General features: G+C 46.2%; 1 long non-coding RNA gene across 1 annotated transcript; it reads left to right on the forward strand.

The window, feature by feature from the left end:
• Nucleotides 1–1,363: 1,363 nt before the first annotated feature.
• LOC102024597 lies at nt 1,364–3,368 on the forward strand. Its single transcript, XR_264420.1, has 2 exons — nt 1,364–1,447; nt 3,152–3,368. It is a non-coding gene; the product is annotated as an uncharacterized LOC102024597 (long non-coding RNA).
• The last annotated feature ends 2,105 nt before the right edge of the window (nt 3,369–5,473 follow it).

The raw sequence follows: 5,473 nt of genomic DNA on the forward strand, positions 1-5,473 counted from the left end.
TTTTGAGACAAGGTCTCTCTATGTAGTTCAGGTTAACCTGGACTCACTATTTCCCAAACTTCTTGACAGCAAGTTGGAACATTATTATGTCTTACGCTTAAATACATTCTGCCGAGAGCTAGGACATGCTTTTATACAGCTACAATTATATGTTGAAGAAGTTTAATATTGACATGTCATCTACCCTACAATATATATTCAGATAAAGTTTTCCCAGTTGGTTTAATAGTGTTCTTTATAAGATAATGTGTTCTTTACACCCCAGAGACACAAATGCCAATCAGTCCCATTCCTGGTGGCATTAATTTATTTCCCTAGGCTGCTGTCTGCCAGCTTGCATTACCATTAGGTATCTCTTCTCTTTGTAATTGTTATTATTATTTTTTGTTTTTCTTTTTTTGTCTTTTTGAGACAGGGTCTTCCTATGCAGTTCAGGCTGGTCTTGAGCTCACTCTGTAGCCCAGGCTGGTCTTGAACTCACAATGATCCTCCTATCTCAGCCTCCCAAGTGCTGGGAATATAGGCGTGCGCCACCACTCCCAGCTTCTCTTTGTAATTAAAAAGCGATCTATAGGGTGACTCTTTGGACCATGAATACCTTGTTCTCCACCACTGTCACCAGGGCTTTCACACCCCTTGGTCATCCTAGCCTGGATCAATCACTACATTGGTGGTCTCAGATAAGTCACATACCTTAAACTGTAAATTGTCCAGTCAAAGCCATTTCTGATATCCTTATGCCAATTAGCTGGGCCTCAGGGGCTAAAAAATTTTGACATATTCACATGCATCACACTACTCATCCTGATATGGTTCCTAGCAAACCAGTGAGAATGAAATTCAGCGCCTATTTGACCTATTTACTGGATGATCTGAAAGCCATTGGGCTTGATTAGCGCTGGGCCAGGAGAAAGGATCCCCAGGGGGTAGAGGCGCTAAGTGGATCAGCTCTGCCTTTAGGCTCCTAAAACTCAGCATGTTTTGTAGGAGATAGGAGGCGTTTGGTCGGTTTGCAGGGAGGAAAACTACCCCGGATTTGGCATTGGGCTCTGCTGTGGTTCACGTGTCCACGGCTCCCAGGCTTCATCTACTGAAATCCTCATTTCCAAGTGGCGGTGTTAGGTGGGAAGTGGGGTGTTGTACAGGTGGTTGGGTCCCAGGGCGGAGATTAGTGCCCTCGGAGAAGAAACCCCAGAGAGCTCTCGTGTCCGTTCTCCCAGCCAGGGCACAAAGACAATCAGCAGCCAGTGGTCCAGAGCAGAACCTGACCCATGCCAGCAACTGACCTTGGGGTTCCTAGCCGCACAAACTGTGAGAAATAAGTTTCTGTTACTTCTAATTCATCCCATCTATGGTGTTTTGTCATAGCCGTCCCAAAAGTCCCAGAAGCATTCTGACCGGTCAAGGATCCGGGAGATGGCCCAGTGCGAAGTTGGCCGGAGATGAGGTCGGTGGAAAGTGTACGTGGACTGACCTCCCGGGTGGACATGGAGGGAGAAGGATGCTTGTGTCTCACCCGAAGGCTTCAACCCAGAGGAGGCTCTTTGCTCAGAGGCACTCATCCTGCTCTGGGAGAGTGGGCTGGAGCTGCCTACAGTGCAGGGTACTGCAGTTCTTTCTCTGACACCCCATACTTGTGAGACTGGCTGTGCATGGAGCTCTGGAGGCTGAGTATGTGAGAGAGTGCTCTTGAGTCTTCTCATGAAGGCTGACGTCAGTTGCCACTGCTGGGCATTCGGGTGGTTATAAGACACTCAGAGACCAGTGGCCCTGAGCTCTCAGTCAACCGGGATGGCTGGAGGCCAGCCAGTACCCCAGGGGAAGGTTAGTTACAGGGGACTCTTCCAGTGATGGAGGAAGTAATTAGTTGTTCCCAGATACTCCGGATCTGGGTTGGCTAGCACCACCAACCTTGTGCCTGAAACACAAAAATCCTCAGCTAGGGACATGCTGAGTTTTAGGGAACATTTGGCAATGTCTAGATAATGTCCTGGCATCGTTTAGAAGACACATTGACTAAGTTATCATTGTCTTCTCAGCCTCAGTTTTTAAGCTATAGAATGGGCACCGTAGTATCTACACTTCACCGTATCATTGGAAGAATAGTCGGATTGCACACATGAAATACCTGCCTAACCCAAGGCTTGATATATGGGTATGAATCTGATAAATATCAATTTTGTTCTCATTCCCTGTATGTCTGCTTTAGGTAAAACTCAAAACATCACCCCCACCCCTAAGGAGGTCACAGGGTATATGTGTTAGTTACCTCCAGAACAAAGTGTCACAGATTAGGCAGCTTAAGCAATGGAAATTTCAGCACAGGTCTAGGGCTAGACATCCAAGATCAGTGTGGTCCTAGGCTTGTTTCCTTTTGAGGTTTTTTTCTTGACTCGATGATGGAAGTTTCCTGCCTCTGTGGTCTTCCTTCTGTGTGAGACACGGGTTTTAATTGTCATGTCTTGGGGTAGGAGTAGGTAGTCTCCAGGGTAGATGTCTGCTCTGCTGCTAGACATAGGACAGTAGGATGCCTGAACAGTGGATTGTCTGGTCCAGAATGTCAGGGTGTTGAGGCTGAGAAACTTACTCCACCGTGTGTCCTCCAGCTGTCTTAACTATAAGGAATTTTTCTGCAGCTGAAATATGTTGCTTAGGAATGTGTTTGATTGCAAGTACCTGGAAGACTGACTAAACAGGATTTTATTTTCCTCAGGTAGGGTTTTGTCTTTGGTCCAAGTGCTCAGAAATATCAAAATCAAGGCTGCTAGGAGCCTCCTTGCTTCACTGCACCCTGGCAGTGATTCCACTAGAATGTACACAGCACCAGGGCAAGGACACTGATTTTGTTATTGCTGTATACCCATTTCTGGGAGAATGCCTGGCACCTAACAAATAACTCTTTAACTAAATGTTTGTTGAGTGGCTTGTTGTAGCACTAGCTGTCACTTAGGCGCTCCAGGCAGCAGAAGAGAGAACAAGACACAAAAAGAGGGATAAGTAAATAAAACATTCCTGCTGGGGAAACCTGTAGCCAACATCCACTCGAGGTGACTTGGCCGAAACTCAGGACAACCTGTAAGAGAGGCTCTGACATACAGTTTTGAGCTTGGCATGCTGCTGCCACATTCACAAAAATGTTTGTTTTCTGCAGGTAAGGAAGAAGGAGGAATGGATAGCGAGTAAAAATAAGAAAGCTTCAGCTGGGCTTTGGGTCTGTGCATGCAGACTTGCCCACGCAAGAGCCTGAGCCTGCAGGGCGTGAAAGATTGCAAGATAGCAAGGTCAGCACCACAGAAAAAGAAACCAGCACAACTGCTTCTCAGAAACTGATGAGAAGCAGCAGAGAAACAAGTAAACTTGTGACTGCTTGCTGGGGTGACTCAGGTGTCTTATTTGCACCCAACCTAGTAAATCTAATGTTGGTCACACTGTTCCAGAAACGACCAAGAATGCACTTGGGAGCTCATCAGTAGCTTGAGTTGAGCTCTACTACTGGTTAATCTTGACGTGAGAAAACAATGAATTGTTTAACTCAGGCGGTCTGTTTCCTGGGTAAACTTTATGGCTATTGCTTTTTCATATCTTGCTCTTGATTTTCTTTGGTTGCTGAGCTGGTCTTCCCAGGGCTTCTGTACACTCAGAACTGGCTCTGCAATCTGTGGGAGCTCTTGCTTAATAGTTATTAAGAATGTCAGGATGGGGCTGTCCTGAGCAACCCCACAGGTAACACGCCTGCAGCATTGGCTCATGTGTGATGAAACCCTCAAGGCTTACACTGATGTGCTGAGTTATTTTTGACAATTAATCCAAAGACTTTGTCCCATAAGACCACAGCCTTCTAGACTTGTTCAGGTTTTCCATGCTTTGCCCAGCAGTAAACTCCAGATAACACTCCTAATGAGTCAGAATTGTTATTTTTGTTTTATCACCACCAATTAGGAAGAGCAACTACCAGGAGTTATTCTGGTTACATATGGGGGACTGGGCATGTGATTTTATAGGTGTCACCTTCCCTGACTCTACTGAAATAGTAGCAAAGGGAAAAAAAACCCTCACAATAGAATCAGAGAGAGAATAAGAACAGATCAGGTGAGAAATCAAAGCTGTTTCCTACAGCCCTCAGAGGGGGGGCGAGAAGCTTTGCGGATCTCCCCAAAGACACAGGAGCTCTAGACACAAGGTAGCTCTACAGGCAAAGGCAGACTGGAGGAGAAAACCAGGAAGACAAGTGGAGTCCAGACGAAGCGTGATCACCCCAGCAAAAGATCAGAGGTGTTTTATCTAGGTAGAAGTGAAACCAGAGAGTCTTAGGAAGCATGCACACCACGCCTGGTGGAGGGCAGTAGCCAGATTCTGGACTAAAAATAGTGATTAGTGAAAGCCCGAAAGATGCTCTAGGCTGCTGGTGCATATTTGGCCCCTGGAAAGCCTGGTCCAATGGAGAAATCATATTTGGGGAGACGCCAGTGAGGGGAGGGCACTGCTGATCTCCACACCCTCAAAGGCCACGCCCCTCTTGGTGCCCCTCTGCCGATGGTCAATAGCCAAGAAACCTCGCCCAGGAGTGCCGAGGTGTGCCGAGGCGTGCCTCACTCTTACATGTGAGAAGACGGCCAGCCAAGCTTTTTGGGGGAAGGGGCGAGACTGAAAGGCAAAAATCACAGGCAGCAAACAACAAAGTGACTTGGAGAAAATGGTCCAGAGAAAATGCACCAATTTCAAAACATTATAATATGTGAAACACAAGAGGAAAGGCCTGAAATGACTGCTCCCCACAGCTTCAGATTCGTATTTCCACACCTCATTCAACAAAGTTCTTCTTTGTCACACTATCATATCTGGCAGTGTGTCTACTAATTATGTGCGTGCCTCTGTCATCTCTCAGTGCAGGCGGGGTCCGGGCGGGGACTCCGTCTCACCCATTTTTCCACGACCAGTGTTCATGACCGACAGTGAGAGTGCTCAGTGATTACTGCCGACTCAGTGGATACAAGCTGGATCCGTGAACAGGAGCAGGGTATTACGCAATAAGAGGGTTAAAGAGCAGGAAAGGCTTTGGAATATTAATCGTGCAATAAGAATATTTAAAAACTCATGGGAAATTTACCAGATGAAATTGAGAAAGCATCTTCAAAATACAGAGTAAAATGATGGAAGACGGTAAAGCGTAAGAAAATGAGGAGGCGAGGCAAAGCAATGTAAGACAGGACGAACAGGAATTCCAGGAGAACAAACAGGATGTGAGAGGAAAAGATGATCACAGATGCTAAAGAAAAATGTATAGGTCAAAAAGAGCCGAATTCCCAGGATTTAGGCGTTCCCCAGTTAGGAAGAATAAATGACAAGAGAATTGTCTCAAAGCACGTGATTGTAAAATTTCAGATTACAAGGCATAATAAAAGCTAATAGAGGCAAAACAGCAAATACAAGATGCTCATCTGGAGCCCCCTTCCCAGCCAGAAGGCAATGTGAC

Source organism: Chinchilla lanigera, unplaced genomic scaffold (assembly GCF_000276665.1).
Source record: "Chinchilla lanigera isolate Chin_1 unplaced genomic scaffold, ChiLan1.0 scaffold00110, whole genome shotgun sequence".
NCBI lineage: Eukaryota > Metazoa > Chordata > Mammalia > Rodentia > Chinchillidae > Chinchilla > Chinchilla lanigera.